Below are 27,051 nucleotides of genomic sequence, written 5' to 3'. Positions count from 1 at the left end.
ACGCTCAGGTCCTGCTGGGAGGGCACAGGGCGCTGCCAGCGGCCGCAGGGGGCGGCGTGACGGTCACGGGCGCAGAGAGTGCCGGGAGGGCGCGGGGAGACCCGGCGCCCCTCGGGGACGCGTAGCTGCACCTTGTCTTCTCCGGAAGACTGTCTGCAGCACAGAACCTGAGCTACGAAGAGTTAAAACAAAAAGGAGGGCGATATGGCGTGGGCAGAGGACTTCCAGAATGAAAGGCAGGAAGTCATAGAACATGTGTCAGATAAAATCATTTCTCGGTGACAACACCATTGTGGAATAGTTAGTTACCATCCTGAGGAATGTGCTGGAAGAGAGAGGAAAATGATAGTCATCTAGGAGAATGAAAGGGAATGTGTGTGTGTGCCTGTTTATGTTGTCTCTGTGTGTGTGCTTACACACTCAAGTGGCATATCCTCATGCAGAGCGTGAGCATGACATGGTTAATGATTAATATCCAAATTAGGTTTGGAGAGGGAAATTAAGATAATTAAAAAACAATCATGGAATACAACACAGCAAACTCACTGGCCGTGTTTCTATCTTCCTTATACTCACAATGCACCCCACTCCAGTCCTCTTGCCTGGAAAATCCCATGGGCGGAGGAGCCTGGTGGGCTGCAGTCCATGGGGTCGTGAAGAGTTGGACACGACTGGGTGAGTTCACTTTTCACTTTATACTCACAAAACTAATAAACGAAGTGCAAGTTGACTTTATGAAGCCTATCTGGGAAGAAAAAAAGCATCTTGTGTCTCAAATTGAGGAACCAATTCCGTGGACTTGTCTGGAGGTTAATACTGATATTCCAGGCTAAATGATTAACTGAAATCAATGCATAGTTAGCCTTGAATATAGAATTGAGAGTGAAAGCACGTTTCATAGTTTTGAGCATGGTTTCCTTAGTGACATAACAGTGTGTGTAGTCTATACGAAGAAGATGAGAGAGAAAGAGTGAGGGGGAAAGAGGGAAAATGGTAAAGAGAGAGGAGAGAGAGAAAGTAAAGACATTTCAGGAATATAGTTAACTGGGTCATTGGGGATTGGGTGTCACTTGAACTTAAGCCTGTGGTTAATTCATGGCTTATTTTTCAGGGATGACATGGGCAGGGCAGTTATTGAAATCATGAATTGCTCCCTTGTCCTGGGCAAATAGAAGATCCTCCTGGTTGAATAAAATTGTGGGAGGAGGCATTTGATAGGCTCATAATAGTCTAACAGTCTGAGTGGGTACCCTGCCCCTGGCTGCCAGAAGGGAGAACTTTGGGGTATTACATATTTTCAGCAAAGGAGGGAAATTAAAAAAATAATTCTAATGAACAAGTCATTTTTTTAAAAGGGAATTGACACTTGCTACTTAAAGCATTTTCAAAACAAATGTCAGAAATAGAGCTTAGTGTCACAATTTTAATTCAAAGTAGGGGCCGAAATGATAATAAGGAATTTGAAGAGTTTTAGAGAAAAAATAGCCAATATAAGGACCACAGTAAGCAAGAATGACAGGGATCAATTATTTCTGTTTTAAAAATAAGGAGAGAGAAATAGATGTATAAATTTTCAGTGATATTATTTTTAACTCAAAAGTTTAGGAGACTCAAAAGGAGAGAGACATTCTGAGCCAAAAAAAAAATTTTCTTCAAATTCAGACATCAAGGATATCTTGTGGAAGGCAAATTTCTACATTATTTCAATGACAAATGGTCAGGCCTTGGACCAGTCACCAAAAACAGTACATTATTTCCATGCATGTAGGAGTCCTTCTGCACAAAATTCCGGAATCCAGAGCTCTGAGTACTTTTTTTGTTTCGTTTTGGTTTTTTGCTATCGTGACTCCATGGAACCGCAAGCCTGCAGGATGTGTGCGTGTTGTCATCATGACCAGCGTCATCCTTGCCTGTTCTCTTGGTCTGTTAGAGACCCGTACAAGAGGCTCTCAGCCAGAAGGGTACCCTCCCCCTCCCAATCTCGCCACATGCTTCTAAGCAGATGTTGACCATCTCCTCCTTCATCAACAAAACCAGTCACTCAACAGCTAGAACCATAAGCCAGATGCCACAGTCCTTTGGGTGCAGCCAGAGAATTCGAATCCCTAACCATCCGCCACGTTGCACCGCACGGCAGAATGAGAAAAGGCTGTTCTCTGAACATTTCCCCATTTTGATTGACTCATCCAACCCCACCCCCACAGTCCTTCGTGTCTAAGCACACACTTCTGAAGGACGCACAGCACGAAGGATCTGCCCACCCACCGCATTAGTGACTCTGGGTGGAAAGCGTGACTTTACCACCCAGTGGTTAGAACCAGCTGCAATTCCTCTGCTCAGAGCCCATGTGTGCCCAGCCTCTGACCTTTAGGAGGGAGGTCAGTGGTCTTCTTTTTCTTGGCCAGCGGGGTTGGAAACAAAACAAAATAAAATGCTGACGTGCTGAGTTATGACAAACCAAGACCCATGTCACAAGGGGGAAAATGACAGCTTTACTGCTGCGGTGATTATAAAAACAACGCAAATTAACCACCAATATGGTTATACAAGTAGAATGGAACAACTTTATTGCGCTGTGAATTGAAGACCATGAACATATTTTAGGAGTGTCAAACCTAAGAAGCTATAGATTTCCCCCAAATTGCCACTAATTGATATCCTTCCAACTTTATTAGTCTTATTTTCCAACCAACTGAACGCTTTACCCGGAGTTATTTTCCCCTCTAGAAAACTTTTATTTTGTAAAGTTGAACATTCTCCCTATTCATATTCTCTGTAAGATTTACTTACCATAACAAAACAGTCACATTTATAACTTCATCAAATCTGGCTGTTTAGACAGAAATACTTATAAACAATGATACCAGTAAAATCAAAAAGTGAATGTCATGTTTGATAAGTTTTATTCAAACAGTTTTTTTATTAGCGTGTCTTAAATTTTCAGAGAAATACACTGATCCAGCTTGGCCTGAATTTTGCTGTGTAGAATTCTCTTTCACTGTATTTTAAGCTGTGGAGCCTGGCAGAGCCGTCACGAGTGGGTGTATAGACAGCGTTCTGTGCATGGCTGCCCCGTGTCCAGAGCTACAGGTTAACTCCTGAGCATCCTCTTTTGATCTCAGCCTCAAATGTTGCAGCATTAGCTGAGAATCTCATTGCTAATACCAAAGACAAATGATTGAATCCTTTTATTTCCAATGAAACAACAGCTAGATAGATAAATTCAGAGTTTTAAATAAAATAGGACTAACACCACTCATTCATTCAATGCAACATGATTATATTATTGATAAAAAGCTAGTACCTTATTATATGCTGTATAATCCCAGTAGTCCAGAATTAGCAGAATGATATCATTTTACACCAGGGAAACTGTATTAACAAAAGACATCTCTGAAGACAAATTCCATGAATACCAGACGGCACACAGGAGTATATGAAAACTTGCAGGAGTGTAATAGGATCTCAAACCTTTGTTTCAAGGTTTGATCAATAAGCAGATGGCTGAATATCTACATATTGTATTTGAGTTAGGAAAATTGATCTGTAATCAGTTTTCAAACCCGTCAGTGTTAAGAGCAGTTTTCTTTAAACTGGGAAAAGCAAACAACTCCACAGTTGCCTCTTGAAGCTGGATCTTTTGGCCAAAGAGTGCGTGGCTCCTTCTCTTTGAGTCCAGTTCGTCATCTGATTTCCTGATCGGGTTATTTTACTCTGTGCCTGGCATAATCTGTACACTTGACACAACTGTACACTTGATGCAAACATCACCACGTCACTGATGAGACGACGGAGCACAGAAAGGTTCAGAAATATGGTGTCACAGTTGGCAAGTGGCGTGGCTGGGATTCAGCCCAGAAGGTCGGTTCTGAAGCCAGTGTCCTTGACAGCTCCAGTATGGTCCACCATTCTTCAGAGAGCTGCTATAGACTTATACTTTAATGGAAAGTGTTTTGGGGGTGAACAGCCCTCTCATGCAACAGTGATACCCAGGACTGACAAGTAGACCTGCATCCTAATTACCAGTGGGATCACCTCGATATTCCGTAAACACCTCAAGGTGAACTTGTCCGACCCTTATCACCTCCCATCACTTTCCAGTCTGACTTCTCTCCCTCCCTCTCCAGTTGGCCAATCAGTCCCCCTTCATCAGCTCTTCACTCAGAGATGGTGTCTGACTCCTTGCTGCTCAGAATGTGGTCTGCAGACCAGCATCAGTGGCGTCCTGTGTTGGTAAGAAATGCAGACTCTCAGGCCATCCCCAAACAGAACACATCAGGCTCTTCATCTTAACAAGATCCCCATGCAATTCAAACCCATGTGAGATTTTAAGAAGTGTGGGTCTGGTACCTGTCTCCCAGATGCCAAAGAAGCTAGCCAGTGTGGAATATTTCCTTGGTTTGGGAGTATTCTCTTCTCCATCTCACTCTCAGTTCAGTTCAGTTCAGTCACTCAGTCGTGTCTGACTCTTTGCGACCCCATGAATTGCAGCACAACAGGCCTCCCTGTCCATCACCAACTCCCGGAGTTCACTCAGACTCAAGTCCATAGAGTCACTGACGCCATCCAGCCATCTCATCCTCTGTCGTTCCCTTCTCCTCCTGCCTTCAATCTTTCCCAGCATCAGGGTCTTTTCAAATGAGTCAGCTCTTCGCATCCGGTGGCCAAAGTATTGGAGTTTCAGCTTCAGCATCAGTCTTTCCCATGAACACTTAGGACTGATCTCCTTTAGGATGGACTGGTTGGATCTCCTTGAGAGTCTCTAAGGGACTCTCAAGAGTCTTCTCCAACACCATAGTTCAAAAGCATCAGTTCTTTGGTGCTCAGCTTTCTTTATAGTCCAACTCTCACATCCATACATGACTACTGGAAAAACCATAGCTTTGACTAGATGGACCTTTGTTGGCAAAGTAACGTCTCTGCTTTTGAATATGCTATCTAGGTTGGTCATAACTTTCCTTCCAAGGAGCAAGCATCTTTTAATTTCATGGCTGCAGTCACCATCTGCAGTAATTTTGGAGCCCCCAAAAATAAAGTCTGACACTATTTACACTATTTCCCCATCTATTTGCCTTGAAGTGATGGGACCAGATGCCATGATCTTAGTTTTCTGAATGTTGAGTTTTAAGCCAACTTCTTCACTCTCTTTCTCTTTCATCAAGAGGCTCTTTAGTTCCTCTTCACTTTCTGCCATAAGGGTGGTGTCATCTGCGTGTCTGAGGTTACTGATATTTCTCCCGGCAATCTTGATTCCAGCTTGTGCTTCTTCCAGCCCAGCGTTTCTCATGATGTACTCTGCATAGAAGTTAAATAAGCAAGGTGACAATATACAGCCTTGACGTACTCCTTTCCCAATTTGAACCAGTCTGTTGTTCCATGTCCAGTTCTAACTGTTGCTTCCTGACCTGCGTACAGATTTCTCAGGAGGCAGGTCAGGTGGTCTGGTATTCCTATCTCTTTAAGAATTTTCCAGACTTTTTTGTGATCCACACAGTCAAAGTCTTCGGTGTGGTCAATAAAGCAGAAATAGATGTTTTTCTGAAACAAACATAAAAGTGAGAGTCCATCTCACACTAGGGCTTCCGTGTTTCCTTACAGGAGCCTCGTTTATGGCCCTAAACACACACGCACTTGTGCTTTTGGGAAAGAGGCACTCTCCAGTTGCTCCCGTCTCTGTCCCACCCTGGCCCTTCCAGTGCCCGCTTCTACCCGTCCCATCTCCCATTTCCAGCTGAGATTGCCCTTCTGCAGTGGGTTCTGCTCTTTCAGATTTCAGAGAACAGCAAATGTTTAGGAAATTAGCTCCAGGTTGCTTTCTTTCTCATTTTGCCAAGAAAATCATTAAAATAAAAAGAGAACCACGATTAGCCAGAACTATCCCTTTATAATCTTAGAATAAAGCATAGGATATTTAATTGCATACTTGATATAAATTCACATTTTTTTTTTGTTTCACAATGTTTTCCCCCCTGTTTCAGCTTGACCTGATTAGAAGATAAAAAGTTATTGAATAGCCTCCCAGACTAATATTTATGGATCACTTCAGATTTTGTATCCGTTGTACTAAAAGTGTTGGAGGCAGGGTCCAGACCTGTCTCTCTCTCTCTCTCTCCTTTGGACCACCTGTTCCCAGAAAGCTTTTATTGTCCAAACTGAGACAAGAGAAGTGACTTCCTAACAATTACTTCCCAACAGACTGTGCTCGTTAGTGAAAGTTTCCTGTATGAAAATGCCACATTCATGTTTGCCCTTAGTAGCTTCTGAGATCAAGCATTTTTATCCCACCAGTGGGAAGACCGCCAGCTCTATGGAGAGGAGCGATGTAGGGAACAAGTGCTAAAGCGTGCACAAGGACCCGAGCCTGGAAATTCTGCTGTTTTCTGTAAGAGCAGGAAGCGGTTCTTTGTTACATTAACTTAACAAATATTTATAAGAGCGTTGACCATGACCTCCAGACTCAATGACAGCCCATCATCCCTTAGTAATACCTCTCTGCTCACCTTATAGTGCAGTAGGACTACATCTGTTTTGTTCACTATGAGAGATTCCCTCCAGAATATCACACAAAAATGGTGAGGATTAATTGTGGTAGTTCATAGTAAGAGGTGCTAAACACAGACTAAGTATAAAAATAATTAAACTTATTTAATTATCAGTGATATGATAGCTTCCTGTTACCTATGTGACTAAAGAAAAACCTCCTTTGCTTTGCATTCAGGCCCATGGATTCATTCATTCAAATATTTATGACATACCTACTGTGTGCCAAGTAGTATTACATTCATTGGAGATACAGGAGTGAAAATGAAAGATGACACTTTCTGTTGGCATGGAGATTACCTTTCATGACCTAAGAGGGTGGGTGAGGATGAAACAAGGACCATGTGTGCATTAGTCGGCTTGGCTGCTACAGCAAGGCACCATAGGCTTAAACACAGACTTTTATTCTCACAGTTCTTGAGGCTCCTAGATCAGAGTGTCAGCATGGCTGGGATGCTGGTGAAGGCTCTCTTTCTGATTTCTTCAGGTAGTGAGGAAAGAGAAAGGAAGCCATCTCTTCTTAAAAGGGCAATAATCCCACTCGTGAGGGTTCCACTCTCATAACCCATTGTCATTCAGTCGCTCAGTCATGTCCAACTCTTCGCGACCCCATGGACTGCAGCACGCCAGGCTCCTCTGTCCTTCACTATCTCCCAGAGCTTACTCAAACTCATGTCCACAGAGTCAGTGATGCCATCCAACCATCTCATCCTCTGCCGTCTCCTTCTCCTCCTGCCTTCAGTCTTTGCCAGCATCAGGGTCTTTTCCAATGAGTTAGGTCTTCGAATCAGGTGGCCAAAGTATTGGAGCTTCAGCTTCAGCATCAGTCCTTTAGGTCTGACTTGTTGGATCTCCTTGCAGTCCAAGGGACTCTCAAGAGTCTCCTCCAGCACCACAGTTTGAAAGTTTCAATTCTTTGGTGCCCAGCCTTCTTTATGGTCCAACTCTCATAACCTAATCATCTCCCAAAGCCCGACCTCCAAACACTGCACACTGGGCTTAGGGCTCCACCCATGAATTCAGAGGGACACAGTTCAGTTCATAGCAGCATGTGGAGTCATTTGACAAGTACCCTGCATGTGAGAGAGGCACAAAAATTCAGCCTCTTGTCATCTATTTACCAAGTATTAACTACTAACCGGGAGTACCATTGGAGTTTGGGGACGGTGCCGACCTGCTGCCCCTGATTCACGAGCTTTTTAGGCAGAGCTCTCTTGAGTCATGGGCTCTCTCTTCTCCTCCTGATTAAAGCTCCTTTCCTTCCTCCACAACCCTCCCCACCCCACCTTCTTTTTTCCATTCTAGAAAATGTGCCCTCAGCGTTTTGTATCATCTCTGTATCAGCATTTATAACTCTCTGTTTTTTGCATACAAGTTGGTGTCTTTCAATAGACTCAAGGGCCCTCAAGGTCAGGGACAAGAACTTGTCTCTGTATCTCACCAAATTCTGCACGCCTCCCCCAGCCCTCCCTAGGAATGGCCTTGCACAGAATGGATCCTCTTTAATACCATTATTACTAGGTGTGGAACGAATGGATGCTTTTATAACGTCTCTCCTGTGCTTGAAACCCCCAGTGGCTTCCCACACTGCCCTTCAAGCCTGATTCTTTCCCCTGCCCTCTCCCCTGCCCTCCTCCACATTGGGCAACACCACCACCTCCCTCCCCTGCCCGCACAGGGGGCCTCCCTCTCCCTCTCCTTCTTTTTCTGGAAACAGCTCATTTGTCTCATCCTCCCAGCCTTCGTGCTCGTTCCCACCTTCACTTGTGATGCTCCTTCTTTGGCTCTTCCCTTTGCCTGGGGTCACTGTCACCTCCTCCGAGAAGCCTGAGACGGCCTCTCCTGAGTCACTCTCTTTCAGTCTTCTCAGGCTGACTTTTCTTCATAGCACTTATCATGTGAAGTCATCTTGCTGTATATCTTATTTCTTGTTTCTATAAGAATGGTGGATCTTTAAGCGGAGTGTTATTTTTCCCTCCCAAGGGATATTTGGCAATGTCTGGGGATATTCTTTGGTTGTTACAACTGCACAGAGGGTGTTACTAGCTGCTAATGGGTAGAGGCGAGGGATACTGCTAAACATTCTACCATGTCCAAGACCCCCACCCCCCAGCCAGTTCAGTTCAGTCACTCAGTCGTGTCTGACTCTTTGTGACCCCATGGGCTGCAATACGCCAGGCCTCCCTGTCCATCACCAACTCCTGGAGCTTGCTCAAACTCATGTCCATTGAGTCGGTGATGCCGTCCAACCGTCTCATCCTCTGTCGTCCCCTTCTTCTCCAGCCTTCAATCTTTCCCAGCATCAGGGTCTTTTCAAATGAGTCAGCTCTTCACATCAGGTGGCCAAAGTATTGGAGTTTCAGCTTCAACATCAGTCCTTCCAATGAATATTCTGGTCTGATCTCCTTTAGGATGGACTGGTTGGATCTCCTTGCAGTCCAAGGGACTCAAGAGTCTTCTCCAACACCGCAGCTCAAAAGCATCAATTCTTTGGTGCTCAGCTTTCTTTATAGTCCAACTCTCACATCCATACATGACTACTGGAAAAAGACCCGTCCCCCACCCCATGGCAAAAATGTTATCTGGTTTATGATCAGTACCACCAAGATGGAGAACCCTTGGGCTGTGAGGATGGGTGACTTCTGTTTTGCTCTATATTCTCATGCCTCAGATGGTGCCTGAACAGAGTACTCTTTACCTGTTTGTGGCGTGGATAAATAAAGTGCTTTATGGGAAACATGAGGGAGAATGTGACATGGGGGTCTCTACCTTATGATTTCTAATAAAGGGAACCTGAACTCAACGCCGGGTCATTAGACATTCTCCAGTGAAATGACTATGTCCGTTTGTGAGTGATCACGCTGCTGGGACAGGACCAGAGGGTGGGAGCTGGGGAGGGGAACTGCTTCTCTCATCTCTATCCTAAGAATACTATAAGCCATCCATTGCCAGCCTGCCCCCCCATTCAAGGAACTCAATGTAAGGATAGCACATTATAACACAAGCGTCTTTCAAAGGTTTTTCCAGGAAGGGAAGAATTTTAAAAAAATTATAAAAAGACTGATTTAATGATAAATAATCATGCTCTGCCTCTGACATTAAAGGGCATCATTGTCTCAGCTAAGTGATGTAAATCATCGTAATGGACGAATCCTTTAAAAGTAACATGGAATTTAAAAATGGAAAATATGGGGACCTCGCAGGATGACTGTGAAAATCATCCGTTTATTATCTAGGTGTGCTTAATAGTCTGCTGCCTGATGAAGAGTCATTTGCTAACCCGGAGGAATGGCTCCTTTTCCAATTGAATCACTGAGGCGAGCACCGCCCAGGACTTCTCTTCCTTCCGCCCACCTCCTGTCGCGGCCCGCTCCCCGCCCCGTGACTTCTTTGTCACTGTCTAGAGAGAGTCTATCACAGCCATAACTCCCATGGAAGCATCCATCAAGCAGTTTCGGAGGAACAAGGTAGGTTCCCAGGAGCGGTGCAGTTAGCTACGAATCAGCCTTTAATTGCCGAGAACGACTCATTTGAAAGGGATTATTGGCCGAATGTTAATTGATTAGTGGAACTAAAGCCATTGAAGTGAGCAGAGCCTTACCCTTCCTCCTCCCAGACTCAGCCCAGAATCCTTCCGCCCTGTGGCTAACCCTGGTTGGAACTCCTGGTCCACAGAGAAACAGTTTTCCTCTATGGTTTCCATACTTCTGTGAGAGGCTCTGAAATCAAGAAACAGAAGTTAAACAAGTGACAAAAAAAGACAACCTGCTCTTTTATACGTCACGCCGCTGCGACAAACAACGCCCAAGAGAGGATCAGCTACGTCACGCTGCTATAACAAACAACGCCCAAGAGACTATGACTCAGGACGTCACAGTTTTATATGCCTCTGCGTGACTGGATCAGCTACGTCACACCGCTGCGACAAACAACGCCCAAGAGAGGATCAGCTACGTCACGCCGCTGTATATGCCTCTGCGTGACTGGATCAGCTACGTCACGCCGCTGTGACAAACAACGCCCAAGAGAGGATCAGCTACGTCACGCCGCTGTGACAAACAACGCCCAAGAGACGATGACTCAGGACGTCACAGTTTTATATGCCTCTGCGTGACTGGGTCAGCTACGTCACGCCGCTGTGACAAACAACGCCCAAGAGAGAATCAGCTACATCACGCTGCTATAACAAACAACGCCCAAGAGACAATGACTCAGGACGTCACAGTTTTATATGCCTCTGCTTGACTGGATCAGCTACGTTATGCTGCTATAACAACAACGCCCAAGAGACAATGACTCAGGACGTCACAGTTTTATATGCCTCTGCTTGACTGGATCAGCTACGTCACGCTGCTATAACAAACAACGCCCAAGAGACAATGACTCAGGACGTCACAGTTTTATATGCCTCTGCTTGACTGGATCAGCTACGTTATGCTGCTATAACAACAACGCCCAAGAGACAATGACTCAGGACGTCACAGTTTTATATGCCTCTGCGTGACTGGATCAGCTACGTCACGCTGCTATAACAAACAACGCCCAAGAGACAATGACTCAGGACGTCACAGTTTTGCCTTTTGCTCACGCTACATAGTGAGTTGCAGGTGGGGGGCTGCACAGGTTGAATGCCCATGAAGCTGACCCTGCATATAAGCAACCACCACCCCCCAAACACAATGCCTTATGACAAACACTTGCTCTTGACTCATTCTGTTTTCGTTGTTAGTCACTAAGTTGCGTCCAACTCTGTGACCCATGGACTATAGCCCACCAGGCTCCTCTGTCCCTGGGATCTCCCCGGCAAGAATATTGGAGTGTGTCACCATTTCCCTTTCCAGGGGATCATCCTGCCCCAGGGATCAAACACATCTCTTTGATCTCCTTAATTGGCAGATGGATTTTTTTTTTACCCCCTAGCCAACTCTTTACTCTTGCTATTTGTCAAATGTGAGTTGGGGGTAGTGAATTCTGCTCAACATTACTCTGAATTGTAATGAAAAAGGATGTTGTTTCCTACCCTGAACTTGGAGGAAGAGAAGAACACAAATGATGTGAACATCATTATTATCCCAGTGCCTAGCCCTAGTGATCATCATTGTCACCCCAATAATTGATGCCTTATTGAGGTCTGACCGTGGGCCAAGATCTGAACTTATCACTGTATGTGTGTTATCACTCTACACTTTCACAACAACTCTGTGAAGTAGAGGGTGTTATATGGCCTCATTTCTGCAATGAGACAGTTATCAGGCAACTTGCCCAGTGTCCGAGCTAGTCAGCTGGAGAGCTGGGTCTGAACTTAAGCTTGCTTGACTCTGCTGCCCAGGCGTCCCCACCACACCTGACCAGTCCTGTTTAGTAAGTTTCCTTCTGTCTTCCCACTCAGGATCTCTGGAATTGGAATGGACATAAAGCTGGTGGTTCTCAATTCTCAACACTTAGGGAGCTCATGAGCCAACATTTTACTTGAATAGCTATGTATTTTTTGTAATGTGTATTTGGAAAAGATGTAACTAACATGTTCAAAGCATGGTCTAATGGACATTATTGCTTAATTTGAGACTTAACTAAATTTTTAAGTTTACAAATAGTCAAGTTTTAGAATTAGGTAGATCTAATAAAAATACTACACAAATGTAAGAAAAATGGGAAAATAGTACACAATTGATGGAGGTTTGAACGGACTGATTTTTTTCATGTACTGAGTCAATTAAACAACTTAATATTTGCTGAGTTTACTCATGGGCTGAAGAATCCTCACACATGTCCTGCCCATCATCTTCCCTCTAACTCATCCCCGCACCAGTGGTTAAGAGCTTCCTCCTCTAGTTTCAGGAACATCTTGTATAGTTTGTTTTGTTGTTGTTTGTGGCTCAGTCGTGTCCAGCTCTCTGTGACCCCATGGACTGTGACCCGCCAGGCTCCTCTGTCCATGGGATTCTCCAGGCAAGAACTCTGGAGTGGGCTGCCATTTTCTCCTCCAGGGGATCTTCCCCACCCAGGGATTGTACCCACTTCTCCTGCCTTTCCTGGCTTGTCGAGTGGATTGTTTACTGCTGAGCCACCAGGGAAGCCCCTAGTGCAGTTTAGGACCCATCGCATTGTCTAGCAGTGTTTATATAACATGTCTTTTTTTCCCAGTAGACTATGTACCTCTCATGGGGTTTTATTAGTTTTAGTATTTCCAGATCCTGGCCCAGGTAGATATCTTTAAATAAAATCATGGGCCTTACTTTTGAGTAGTCTGCAATCTAGTAAGAGATAAGCATTGTATCAATAGTCTTGTTCTATAAGTAATAAGCAAAATATTCAGTTCAAGCTGGCTTACAGGGGACTCACAAGCTCATTGATCTGAGCACCCCAGAGGGCAAGCTTGATCTAGCAGTTCAGCAGTATCACCAAGAACGCAGCTTCCTTCTGTCTCCCAAGGCTGCCTTTGCATGGGGCCCTAAGATGGCGGCTGGAGGGCCCTGGAGTTATAAACTTCCGTACTCGTATCCAGCAAAAAGTGTTTCATTTTCCGGTCTTGCCTGGAATGCTGTGGGTGATCACTCTAACTGGAACGCCTTCTGTCTTATGCCGAGTTGTCAAGACGATCTCAGTTTTCAGGGACATGAAATGGGCTGATGGCTAAAAGCCTAGGTCTCCTGCTCTATGCCCAGACCTGGAAATGGGGTTTCGGTTCCCAGAATCCCATGAGTCTCTATGGAAACCAGGGACTGGAGGAGGAGGGGTCAGGGAGGGTGCTGGAAGGCAGCCAGCAGAGAGTCACTGCAGGCAGATGGAGAGAAACAGGGGTCTCACTCCAGCGAACATGGAGCATGTTGTAACTGATATTTAACAACCCCACGCCACCTTGAAAGCGATTGCTTTGTCTCTGTCCCAACACAGGCTGCGCTGGCCTTTAAATCTGGTCACCAACAGCGCAGAAGGGACTTCACGGCCTCCGCCTCGCGCCGTGCTTCCCTTCCGTGGGGCTTTGTGTTTGCACTGCCCTCTCCAGCCCCCTTTCCTGGTTCCACTTTGCTGACAACAAAGATCATGGAAAAGCTTAATTCAGGACGCAGCTCTTATGTTCTCAACTCTACACTGAATCCTGTTTTGTTTCACCTTGTTAAAAATGTCTTCCCCAATTTATCTTTCAATTTATTTTTCTGGGTGATCTTCCAGTTTAAAAATACGTTGGGATTATTTTTAGATCTTAGTCATTAGTGCTGAGAGACTGTTTTCAAACAGACTTGTTCTTTTCTCTCATTTGTTCAATATTTGATTCCTTATTTAAAGTGCTTTTCTCCTCTTGGGCTTTCTTTCCACAAATCTAAACATTGGGAGAAAAACGGGGGGAACAGATCAGCTCCCCAAACTTGCAGAATTTAGAGCAAAATGTATCCTCCTTTGGGGGGCAATTTGGCACATAGATTAGAGGTCACAAATGATGATGGCCTCGCTGTTCAAATGAGATCCAGCAGTTGGGAGGTTTCCTCATTTGGGTTTATAAGCCGCAGTGTGTCAAGACTCAAAATCAGCAGTGTCCTGGGCCTCTGGGAGAGGGCAGACCGGAGCGCCTACAGGTCCTTACTGAGGGAGGGCAGTGCCATCAGAGGAAGGCATCATCCAGGGGAGATGCCCGTGGTACTGACCCCATGCCAGTTCGTGTCGTGTAGCGGTTAGGACCCCGGCTACAGGCGAATCCACGTCCACCACTGGGAAATTATGTCACCATGGGCGAGTTACTTGCTTCCTCCAAGTCTCCATCCTTGTTGGTAGAATCAGCATCCAGCAATAGGATTGTTTTGCAGAGTGAATGAATGCTTGAGTTGCAAAGCGTTCAGCACAATGCTCGTCCATCAGGAAAAGCCTCCGAAAGGTTGGGTACCACTCTCACCATCATCATCATCATTATCATTGTTACTGTTAATTCTGTAATTTAGGATCTATATTAATTTTTTCATGCAAGTTGTTTCCTTTCCCCAGTCTCTGTTTTTCTTCGTCTCATTTTACTTAGCATACTTCCCAGCAGCCTTGCAGACTCCGTCAATATTTGCCTGGCTAACAAAAGCCACGGAGGGCAAAGGTGCCAATCCCAACTCACACGATAAGCCAGGATCCGAGGTTTGAGAAACACCACCGTGATTTCTGCTGCCTGTGAGAAGACCAGAAGCCACTGGTCTCTGACTGTTGTCAGCCCCCTGATAAAGATGTGTCTCCTCTTTCCATTATTTGCTTGTTTATTTATTTTTGACCACGCCATGTGGCATGCAGGACCTTAGTTCCTCAGCCATGGATCAAATCTGTGCCCCCTGCAGTTGGAGCACAGAGTCATAAGCACAAGCCCACCAAGGAAGTCCTGACTTTCCATTTTTTAAAAGCCCACTAAACCCGGGTTTGATCTCTGGGTCGGGAAGATCCCTTGGAGAAGGGAATGGCTACCCTCTCCAGTATTCTTGCCTGGAGAACTCTGTAGACAGAGGAGCCGGGCGGGCTATAGTCCATGGGGCTGCAAAGAGTCAGACATGACTGAGTGACTAACACTTTCACTTTCCAAGGTCTGAAGTGTGCGTAGCCTTTGGTAACTTCAGCAGGAATTCAACAGGAATTCAGGTAACATCCTGGTAGAATTGCCCTGATATTTGATGCAGATTCATCTGTCTTGACAACCAAACTGAGTGCTAGGTGGCAAGAGAGGACTCCTAGTTACAGTTATGTATACAGATATTGGGTGTGTTTCAGGCAAGTGAAAGAAACAAAGTTCCATTGAGGTTATCTGAAGGAGTCTTGGAACCTGAGTTTGTTTTTGGCTGTTTCTCTTCTTCCTTCTTCCAAAAAGAATGGAACGGGACATTCAACAAAAAAAGACAGAAATAAAATGATGAAAGTAAGGGGGGGAAAGAATAAGAGGCTTGTGATGAAGGGACTGATTAGTTGTACCAGCAAACCTCAGCTAAGCAGAGCAACTTCAGCTGAGCACAGAATGAGTCTCAGATGCTTGCTCCCTGGAAGAAAAGCCATGACCAGCCTAGACAGCATGTTAAAAAGCAGAGACATTACTTTACCGACAAAGGTCTGTCTAGTCAAAGCTATGATTTTTCCAGTAGTCATGTATGGATGTGAGAGTTGGACCATAAAGAAGGCTGAGCCCCGTAGAATTGACGCTTTTGAACTGTGGTGTTGGAGAAGACTCTTGAGAGTCCCTTGGACTGAAGGGAGAGCCAGTCAGTCCATCCTAAAGGAAATCAGTCCAGAGTGTCCATGGGAAGGACTGATGCTAAAGTTTGGTGTGAAGAAGTGACTCATTGGAAAAGACCCTGATTCTGGGAAAGATTGAGGGCAGGAGGAGAAGGGGACGACAGAGGATGAGATGGCTGGATGGCACCACTGACTCGATGGAATGAGTTTGGGTAAACTCTGGGAATTGGTGATGGACAGGGAGGTCTGGCGTGCTGCAGTCCATGGGGTCGCGGAGTCAGACACGACGGAGCGACTGAACTGAATTGAGCTGCGTCTCGGAGGCTCCTGGCTGCACGGGGAAAAGAGAAACATGGTGGGTCCCAGGCCCCTCCTTCTCTAATAAGAAAGCGGGCACGCTCATCAGTAAAGACAAACTATTTTCTAGGACTTAAACCCTATGAGAAATTTATCATGGAGGGCCTTACATAAGGTACATGAGTATGTATATTTAACACAGATCTCCAGTGTTAGCCATGGGATTTATCTGCCTTTTCGGGAAGTAAATCTCAGATCTCAGCAGGTTGACAGTGTCTCTTCAAATTTACAGTGTCAATGTGCAGGAAAGTAGCTGCCTCCCGCACCTCGCTTTACTGGGCCGTCTATCAATATTTGATCAAATTGGGCCAAAGTTTCAAACTGCCCTTAAATTATACCCAGAGAAAGTGCTTGTACATGCAGAATGCCTGAGTGGGCTTCAAAATTGAGTCCTTGTGAGCTGGAAGCATCTTTTAAAAATATATCTACCCCATTTTCTCCAGTCCCCGTCCCTCCCCAGAATGCTTATGATGTAAATCTGTCTGCAGAATCCATAGTTGGTCATAAAAATGCCAACCACACTGGCTCCTTCCACACACAGGCACTCAGGTTTTTGATGCAGAATTGTGTACCTCTTTGTATACACCTCGAATTGCACACACATCTAACACGATTAGTGTTGCTCACAGAATATGCATGTTTGAGTAAAACAGGAGTTGCTTTGAGTGAGCCTAAAGGATCAGTTGAAATGATGAGATGTCATCTGTGCTCTGCCTACATCTTCGATATTTGTGTGGAATAATTACATGAATAGGTCCAATGGTTTTATTGCCACAGAGATGCATTATTTGTTATCATTTGCTTTCTTGTCTCCACTGGGCTTCTAGGCTCTGTTGGAAAGGTACTCCTCTGAATAACCCCAGTTACTCCTATTCGATCCAAAAGTGAATTTTTACCACCTAGGAATATTTTTCCTCCATCCTAGAGCAGTCTTCCATACTCTTAAAATCTCTGGAAGGAAGCCTTGCTGCAATTAAAACAGTCTCATCCATGGATGCATTGCTTTCTGGGTGTGTCGCTTCTCCTGCATATGTAAGAACCTCGGAATGCCCAGTGTGAAACACTCAGGCTTGGTGTTCATGACCACAGTCACCCAAATAAATGCTAGAGCCTTAGGAAGAACCAGAAATAATAGATAACTGCATTTGGAGGCAGACTTCTATCCAAATATTTTTTCCTCCTAATTGTTAACTATTATGATCTCAATATAAACCTCGGGGTTCAGAGCAGTTTCCCTCTTTGGTATCTTGCCTGTTAATCAAATGGCTTTTGTAATTTACATTTTAAGTCTGTACACAGTGGTGCATTATATTCAGAAAATTAGATGTTTTAAGTGTTGGGAGCTGTGACAGTGGCATTAACATAAAGCTATTCTGGTTCAAGTTGACTATGATAGTTTTTCTCTTTTTTTTTTTTTTTTTTTACTAGTTATCAAGTTGTCATGGTTCAAATGTCATTTTTCTTCCTTAGAGTTAAAAACAACAACAATAGCAAAAGCAGGTGAAGTGAATGTTTAGTATAGAACCAACCCTGTTGGAAACAGGAATATCAAGGAAATTTCTTCTCTCTGGGGTTTGCAGGTATTTTGGAAATTTTCTGCTGTTAATGAAGGGGCAAACTGTCCACTAAAAATTAGCATATTGGTGAGTGATTTGTGAACATTCACCACAGGGAATCTGGGGAGGGTATTTTCTGTGTGCCCTCTCTTTGCACCATCAGTGTTAAATGTCTGTCAGCGTTTCCATTGTAGACTAGTCGCTGTTTTTCTGGGATTTATTACTCAGCTCTGAAAACTGGCTCTAGGCTACAAATTGCCATAAAGGGGAGAACATTTGTTTTGTTTTTTTTTTCTTACTGAAATAGTGTGGGTGGAAAGGAGGAAAAAATTCATCTCATTCTCTTATTTTTTGAGTGAAAAAAATATGGCAGTAGTTATAACAAGAGCATATGGTTTGATATTTTACCAAAGTAAATAAATATATCAAAATTATCTTATCTCAGAACTGTTGGATGATGTAGAGGGGTGATCATCGTGGGTCAGGCAAAAACTTCATGTTTTTAGGGGAAGCCAAATCATACGCTCTCCTTTTAATCCGGCTTTTCTTGATTTGTGTTTTAAGGGAAGTTTCCTTCATTGGCTAAACTTTTATCTTGTGCCCCAGAAACAGGCATGTGTGATAACAGGATACATAAAATGTGGTCATTAGACTCTGACCTCAAAGAGCTCGGGGTCTTGGTGGGGAAACGGGCATTCAACCAGTACTCTCCTAACATTCTGTGCCTTGTAGGTAAGCGTAAAGCGTGCAACTCTAGAATGTGTATATTATACATTTATCGTACGCGCATACACAGGACAAGTAAAAGATGTGCTTCATTAAAATATGTACAAAATGGAAATTTTACAAGATTGAGATATAAGTAATATGTTTATTATATATAAATATATCTAATATATGTTATATACATATGTGTGACCCCACGGCCTGTCCTTGGAATTCTCTAGGCAAGACCACTGGAGTGGGTGGCCATTCCCTTCTCCAGGGGATCTTCCCCATCCAGGGATCAAACCCAGGTCTCCTGTATCAGCAGGCAGATTCTTTACTGTCTGAGCTACCAGGGAAGCCCCCAATATATATGCGTGTATAAATATATAATTTGAATATTATAATTATAATTTGAATATTATAATTAGCATTTTGTATTTATATTATATTTTATACATAGCCATACTTTTCTACTTAAAATATTTTTTAAACTATGAATTTTATTTTTTAAATTTTTACACTGAGAGCAAACTGGTTGAATATGGTTAGTAATTTTTGAAGACCTTGTGTGTCACTTTATGATACGTTGATTCAAACGTCTGGTTGTAAATTTTATTGTTGTTGATACTTGGTTTAAACGACTGTCCCAGCTGAGGCACACAGAAATGCATGGATCCAAATGGATTAAGCTTGGGTGATAAAGTCTGGCTTCACAGGCACAGAGGAGCTGCCCTGCCCAGGCAGTGGCTAAGGTCTGGGGAGGGTGTGGAGGGTCGTATCAACCGTCCAGCCCTGATCCTCCGTCTCCTTCAGAATAGGGCCGTCATCTCACGGGTGACAGCTTCACGTCTAGAGTGAAACAGGGCACCAACGTCAGTGTATGTTTTCTTACTTTTAGACAAAAATTACTATTTTTTTTACAAACAAAAAATAGAAATAAATATAAATTCAACTTCATATATGTTGTTCTGTATTAAAATAGATCCTCTTTTGCACCGCTGGGGGAATGCCAAGACCCCCCGCCCAAAAAAAAAGACTAATTACACGAATTGACGCCCGTCAGAGTGCAAGAAGCTGTGACGTGGGACAGCCTTGCTGCCAGGCGCCCCGTGCGCCTGCTCTTGGGTCACTTTTTGTGTCTCTAAGCAGGAAATCACTTGCAGCTCTGAGTCAGTGAAGCCAAAGCTTCCTCTCCCAGTGCACGCAGAGAGGCCGCTTGAGTTCACAGGCAGAGGCCCTGACCACGACCATAATTGGAGCCGGTTTGAGATGAAGTTTGCAAGAAGGCAAAAAGGGTTTTCATGGTGCCCGTGCACCCTCTACTTGTCTGTGGGTTCTCTCTGTAACAGCACCTCATGTCCCAACTGTAGCCCTAAGATTCCTGCAGAAATCAGGTTCCTTAAGCATCTTCTCATATTCATTTTAAAAATAATATTGTTGTTCTGTTGTTATTATTACATCGAGAAACTCATTTTTCTTGAGGCATATTTAGAAAATTCAGACAAGCAAGAAAGTAAAAATTACCTATCATAGCCACACATAATGTGATGTTGACGCTTGTTGTTTTGCCCTTCTGTACATTTTTAAGCTTTAAAAAAAAAAAAGAAAGAAACATTGCTATACTTAAATTATATACCATTTTAACATCCTCCCCTAGTTAAATATATATCCTTAAGGTTTTTTTTTTATTTCCAAATAGCACGATAGAACCTGATTTTGAATAACAAATCGCATCTCATTGAATGGATATCTTACAATTCACTAAGTCAGTCGCTGTTGTTGGGTCTTTAGGTTGTTTCCACCCTAAAACCTTTTTTGATATCACAGCCAGTAATAAAAAATTATGATTCTATTTTTTTAAATTATAGCTAAATATTTGAACACATTCTAAAATTATTTTCTGAGGGTTAGTTCTAAAAAGCAGAGTTATTGAACCAAAGGATATGTCTGCGGGTTGGGATGTACTTTTCATACTTATTTTAAATTATATGCATGTATCTGTGTGTATGCATTCATGTGTACACACACAGGCGTGGCTATATACACACACATATCGTATATACATGAAATGAATATTTATTAGCTTCATCTAATACATATAATTCTTCCATATATGCTGTTTTAGCTTGTGTACCTTATGAAATGTGTGTGTGTGTGTGTGTGTGTGTGTGTGTGTGCGTGTGTGTATGCTCAGTTGTATCTGACTCTTTGTGACCCCATGGACTGTAGCCTGCCTGTCTCCTCTGACCATGGGATTTCTCAGGCGAGAATGCTGGAGTGAGTTGCCACTTCCTTCTCCAGGGGATCTTCCTGACCCAGGGATTGGACCCATGTCTCCTACATTGGCAGAGAGATTCTTTACCATTGAGCCTCCAGGGAGTTGCTACATCTCTCAACTTTTTTAGTTCATGCAAAAATATTTTTTAAATTGAAATCTCACAGAAGACTAATATAAAATATGTGTGTGAGTTATTAAGCACACTAAAAAAGGGAATACCTGTGAGCCCACTCAATCTAATAAAATATTACAAATACTGTTAAGTTTCATGTGTGATGAACCCCCCCAATCCAATGCACCCTACCATCTGCCACAGCCACTGACTTGAATTGGGTGTTTATAATTTCCTTGCTTTCCTTCAGAGCTTTACCATATGGGTGTATCTCCTAAAACAACATGTTATGTGACTTGTTGCACATGTACAAGAAGACGAGCACGAAAATATTCGTAGAAACATTCCTTGTATTAGCCAAAAACCTAGAACAACCAAGTATCTATTAATAGGAGAATGTAAAAATAAATGTCATATTCATACAATAGAATACTATACATGCATGATGCCGAATAAGCCAGCTTAGATGAACCATATGAGTGTTTCTTAGTAACAAAGTAAGTTCCATACTATAGAAGGATAATATTTTCTTACAAAGTTCATTTTTCTTAAGGAATTCTGGACAGTAAGAGTGATTGTGATGCATGCCAATTTTCTAAATGCTGGAAACTAATTTATCGCATTTAGAAACTATTGTGTGTGCCAAACAAAACGTGTATTTGGATGCAGTTCTTCTTGGGAGCCCTTCGCTTCTGACCTTTGCTCTGAGGCCTTAGATCAACGCTTGTTTTTGTCATCCTTATGGGGTAAGAGGTCAGAGCTGTCTTGCTTTGGTATCTTTTCAGACCTATGGGTCTAGAGGGGATTTACACGAAAGGCTACAGAATATAATAATAAGGATGAGACGACTGCGAGCCAGGCCGTTTGAAGTGAGGATTCTAACTTAGGAGGCCAACAAATCGAGATTAAACACATCAGGATTCAAGAAGCGGGCAGCAGCAGGTCCCACAGCAGGTGAGCTGCACGTCCGATTGGCAGCTGCTACGATGTGTTAGGGACTCTGCCCAGCGCCTGTTCTCCACGCCCTCAGGAGAGAGCTGAATGGCCAGGATGTTAGAAATCTACATTTGGAAAGCACTCGCCGTGCTCCGGTTAACTGTAGCACCTCATCTGAATGTCACGGCCGCTCTGTGAGTGATCGCACTGTCGACATTGGCATCAGCCCCATCCTATGACTGAGGACCGCAGAAGAGGGCAATGGGCTCCCCAGAACTACCCCACCCCTAAGCAGCGCCATGGAGACGCGGGCTCCAGCAGTCTGCCTCAGAGTTCTTATCCACGATGCTAACCCACCTCTTAATCCTCCCTCTGAAAGGCTGAGTTTTGGTGAAGATGCATCCGCAGTAAATTAACAGATGACATCATTCTTAAGGTTTTCAGTTTCGCTAAAAGTAGAACATTGACTTGAGAAGTAATCAACCCGGGCTTTTGTCTAACAGGAAATTCACAGTTTCATCTTTCAAAGAGAAAATTCTAATTCAGTCGGCCAAGAAACTGAGATCAAACACAGTAGTGGTCAGCAAGAGGGGACAGAAGGTTCTCTGGGCTCCTGGTCAATTTTTATTCTGGTGCCCTTTGCAATCAGCTCCATCAGCTCTAATACGATAGAGAGATTTTAAATGGGTCACAATATATGAAACACTTCTTTTTCACAGCAACGGACACTGCTTTCCTAAAATAAAATCCTTTTGTTTCTTCTGGCTGTAAAGAAAAAAAAATACACATACATTGTGAAGCATAAAAAAAGAGATTAAATTTCACCAACAGACACCACCACTGCTATTGTTTAGACTACGCCTTTTCCCTGGCGGCTCAGCGGGTAAAGAATCCGCCTGCAATGCAGGAGACCTGGGTTTGATCCCTGGGTTGGGAAGATCCCCTGGAGAAGGGAAGGGCTCCCACTCCAGTGTTCTGGCCTGGGGAATTCCATGGACCAGTCCATGGGGTCGCAAAAAGTTGGACAGGACTGAATGACTTTCACTTTCATGCCTTTTCAAAACCCTTTTCCAAATAACCATGTGTAATACTGATAATACAGTTACACAGAAGGCGGTTTAATACAATGGAGTTTTATAACCTAGCTTTCCCTTGGTGGTTATGGTGAATATCTTTTTCTATCAGTAAGTTAAGATGCACATACATTTTAATGATATATATTATATAAAAATATTTCATTGTATGGATGTACCTTATTTACTTAACCTATTTACTTAACCCTATTGCTGAACGTGTAGTTTAAAAAAAAAAAAGAAAAACTTTCCTGTTCTAAATAACACTGGGGTGAACATCCTTGTATGCATCCCTGCACATTTTGCTTATTTCCTGGGACAGAATTCCAGAAGTGGAATTGCTACAGATCATGCCTGTTTAAGGCTTCTGATAGTCAGTGCCAAATCACCCTAAAAGGGCACATTTATTAACTAGCACATAAAGGGCTTGCCTACTGGGATTTAATATTCACTAGCTTTGAAGGAGCTACCGCAGCCTGTCACGTCTGGGGCCTAGAGGTCCCCTCTGATGTAAATCAAAACATTTGAGTTAACAGCGTTCAGCCTTGTCAGTCACCCACAAATTATAGGAGGCCTCCTCTGTCGTTGTCAATAACAAAAAAGGAAAAAATTACCCCAAAATGGCATAAAAATTAGGAACCAGACAAGTAGTCACCAAAAGCAGACAAATGAGACAACAGTGAAAAAATTTCTGATCAGAATGGAGTGCATCAGGTTAGCTTTAATTGTTTGGGTTTAGAGAGAAAGGCTTACAGCATGAATGCATGGGCAAGCACCCAGAGCTTGGCACAGAGAAGGTGCAAGGGAATGGAAAGGCGTGTGGGGTTGAGATGATCCGCTATGTAAAGGGGAATCTTCAATGGTGGCTAGATGATAATTAATCTTACATCTTGCCCTGTCACCATGTATATTTCTTTCTGTCAAAATTTGTAGTCTCCAGATGATGCCTTCTATGGCACCCCATGGGAGCTGGGCAAGAGAATGTGCTACGCAAAAAGCAAAGGCTTAGAATGGTGTATGCATCTTCTGCATTGCTGAGAACAGTCTCACTTGTAGAAAGGCAAATGATCCATATGCAACGTGACTAGTAAAGAAGGCAGACACACACACACATTCAAAAATGTGTGACTTTAACCTTTCTAGGTCTCTGGAAGAAAAGGACAGAGTTCCAGGCCTGCTTATGCAAGCTGGTGTCTCCAGAAACGAGTGTGGCTCCTTTTTTCTGCTCGGGTCTATCCACTGTGTATCTTTTGACAAATTCCTCCAAGAGGAACAAAAAAAAAAGCATCCCTAGCAGGCTAAAATCCAACAAATGTCAAATTCCGAACAGCATTACTTTGTGTCTCTATTTAACATGAGAGTGGATGGCTTTTTGACAGGTTTATAGCTGATGAGTTCTATAGCCAGTCATGCAGGACAATTATGTTGGAGCTAATTTGATGAATCAACTTGATGCTCTCCCATGGTCCCTGTGGCCTTCAGGAGTGTATGCGCTCAAATTTTTCTGCTGGAGGTCAAAAATAAGCTTTGAAATTTGGCTAATCCCATCACATCCGCAGGACCCGTCTGGTGGAATAATCTTTGGATGTACGCTCCTAATGGAGGCCCAAACAGGAAGAGCCACTTGGTAATGTCATTAGCACCATCCTCAAGGCGCCCGGTGGGTCCTGAGGCTGGGTTCCCGAGGCCAGCGATGGCCTTGCGAGCGCTTGAATAATTTTGTGGTGAGGGAAGCGAAGAGTTCATTCTGGAAGCATTTGGGGGTCAGGCCCTAGGGACAAATTATTCCTCGTTGTTGGATTCCGTTTGATAGGGATTTGTGAGAACTGATGAGGAGGCGTAAAGATTTCCTGAGCTGCTTTTCCCCACGTCCTGCATTTTTCCAACTCCCCGGCTTCCCTGAGAGGCTAGCGGGGTCATCCGGTGCTGGGCTGGGGACCGAGAATGCTTGGGTATAAATCCTGACTCTGCCACGTCTCATCATTGAGCAATGCTGGGCCAGTCGCTCAATTCCTCTGTCTTCCCTATTCCGGGAAATGCGGATAATAATTCATCTTTCACAGACTTGTACTGGAACTACATATAACAATATCTACAAAGGGCCACCCACAGGGCCTGGGATATGGTAAATTTTCAGACATTGAGAACTATTGACCGTAGACTGGTAAACTTCGAGACCATCCCATGCCTGGAAAGTTACCGAACTCCATCAATCCAAATCAATGAAGTAAATACCATGCTTTGCATTGACAGCTGGCATCATTCCCTTCAAAATTATCAGCACAAATAGTAGTTTGTCAGCAGACAGTAAAACTGATCTCCCCAATCAAGAACAGTCATTTTTACAGCTGGGAGTTACTTACATGTGGGATGGGCAAGGCGCAGACGGCTGACTGCGTCACAGACTTCTTTTATTCATTCCACACACATTTATTGAGCGCTTCCCTATGCAGGCAAACGTCACTGTGTGATGTGAAAGGAGAGGACAATTTGGAGACAGACAAGCTCTATCACTTTCTGACTGTGTGAGCAAGTCACTTCACCTCTGAGCCTCAGCGTTGTCGTCATTAAACCGAGATAAGTGTAACCTGCCTTATGACATTGCCTATGAGGATTAAATGAGACAATAGCTAGAAAAGCCTAGTACAGCTCCTGGTGCAGAAAAAAAAAAAAAGAAAGTGAAAGTGTTTGTCAGTCAGTCATGTCCAACTCTTTATGACCCTGTGGACTGTAGCCCGCCAGGCTCCTCCGTCCATGGAATTCTCCAGGCCAGAATACTGGAGTGGGTAGCCGTTCCCTTCTCCAGGGGATCTTCCCAACCCAGGGATCAAATGTGGGTCTCCTGCATTGCAGGCAGATTCTTTACCATCTTAGCCATCAGGGAAGCTCCTTGGTGCAGAGAAGGTACTCAACAGATAGCTTTTTTATTCCAAAAATTTCCTTTAGATTCCCCATCTAGGGATCAAAACCCGCTTTTTGAAGAGTGAAAGCGTGGCCATGGTAGCCTTGTGGACAAAGAGATCTGGAGTCCCCAGCACAGGACATAATACATGTGGCATTCTCAAAAAAATACTTCTTGAATGAACTAATGGATAAACTGACTTGTCTGAGCTCAGTTCACAGTAATAAAGTGCTAAATCTGCACATGGCAGGCAGGGGACGGATGGAGATGACTAAGGAGGTGGACTCTGAGGCCAGACAGAGCGAGATTCAAATCCGGGCTTGCCAACGCTAGCTGAGTGTCCTCAGACAGCTGACTTTCTCTCTAAGGTGCAGTTTCCTTATTTGCAAACTATGTGTGAGAATAGCTGTGTTAGAGGGTCATCAGCTTATAAGTGGCTGACAGATAATAGTTTTTGTTAAAATTATTGCCAAACAGGGTGTGTACACCATATTGATACTAAAAATCTATTTCCTGAGCATATTTTTCTTACTAGACACTAGTGAGCTCTACAAACTAGGGATAAAAATGAGCGAGAGAGACCAGACGCCAGGCCTGAGTGAGACAGACCATACCCCAGATGAACATGATCATTTTAGACAGAGTGGGGTTCCTGGGAACACATTAAAAGCAAAGGCAGTGTTTGGGAGTGGACAGGTTACGTCAGAGAAGTGGGTCAGAAAAGGTTTCTCTGAGGAGGGACAAGTAAGCAGAGTCTCCAGGGAGAAGAAGGAGGTGACCCTGTCAAGATTTGAGTTCCGAGACGTCAAGGCCGAGGGGACAGCGTGTGCTGGGGTCCTGCAGGGAGAATGCTGGCACCAGAGTGCTCGGCACATCGCGAACAGGTGAGTTGGGAGGAGGACAGCCCAAGGTACTCAAAAGCCTGCCCGCTCCTGGAGGACTCCAGGGGCAGCCGCAGAGCATTGGGGTTTGATTCCCAGGTGATGGCAAGCGACTGGCAGGTGTATCATGGAGGACTAGGCTGATTTCTTTTTCAAGGTCATGACTCTGGGGAGGGCGGGGGTGACAATGACAGGTGTCAGGAAGAGTTGCAGGAAGACGAGTTAGGAGGCTCCTGCTCAGAGAGATGCTCACAGTTGGGACGAAGTGGGTGGCAATGGAGAGGAAGATGGGAGCGATGTTGAACTGATTGGAGATGGAGGCACGGGACAGGGCAGTGAGACAGGAGAGCAGCACACTCGCTCCTCGCGGCCTGGAGTGCTCACGCTGGCGTTTCTTATTCCCCCGTTGCTCCCCGCTCTCTCCCGGAGTTTCCGTGGGGCGCCCTGTTCTCTGGAGAGGCGAGTCCTCTGTTCCCCCGTGAGACTGAGCTGGGAGGTCAGGGGCTTTGGCTTCGGCTC

General features: G+C 44.1%; 1 protein-coding gene and 1 long non-coding RNA gene across 4 annotated transcripts in view; one reads left to right on the top strand and one right to left on the bottom strand.

Moving 5' to 3' along the window:
• The window catches only part of TSHZ2 (teashirt zinc finger homeobox 2), a 508,475-nt gene that overhangs the window by 33,957 nt on the left and 447,467 nt on the right, over positions 1 to 27,051 (top strand). The gene's annotated exons all lie outside the window — the stretch shown is intronic.
• The window catches only part of LOC147359971 (uncharacterized), a 93,910-nt gene that overhangs the window by 63,582 nt on the left and 3,277 nt on the right, over positions 1 to 27,051 (bottom strand). The window contains exon 2 of the long non-coding RNA XR_015138826.1: positions 1 to 27,051. This exon is cut by the window's left edge and continues 56,872 nt beyond it. This is a non-coding gene — a long non-coding RNA (uncharacterized LOC147359971).

Source organism: Bos grunniens, chromosome 13, assembly GCF_055505025.1.
Source record: "Bos grunniens cultivar Pamir isolate PY7600 chromosome 13, Bosgru_T2T1.0, whole genome shotgun sequence".
Lineage (NCBI taxonomy): Eukaryota > Metazoa > Chordata > Mammalia > Artiodactyla > Bovidae > Bos > Bos grunniens.
The sequence above is the reverse complement of the archived record's forward strand: the minus strand, read 5'-3'. Positions and strand labels throughout refer to the sequence as shown.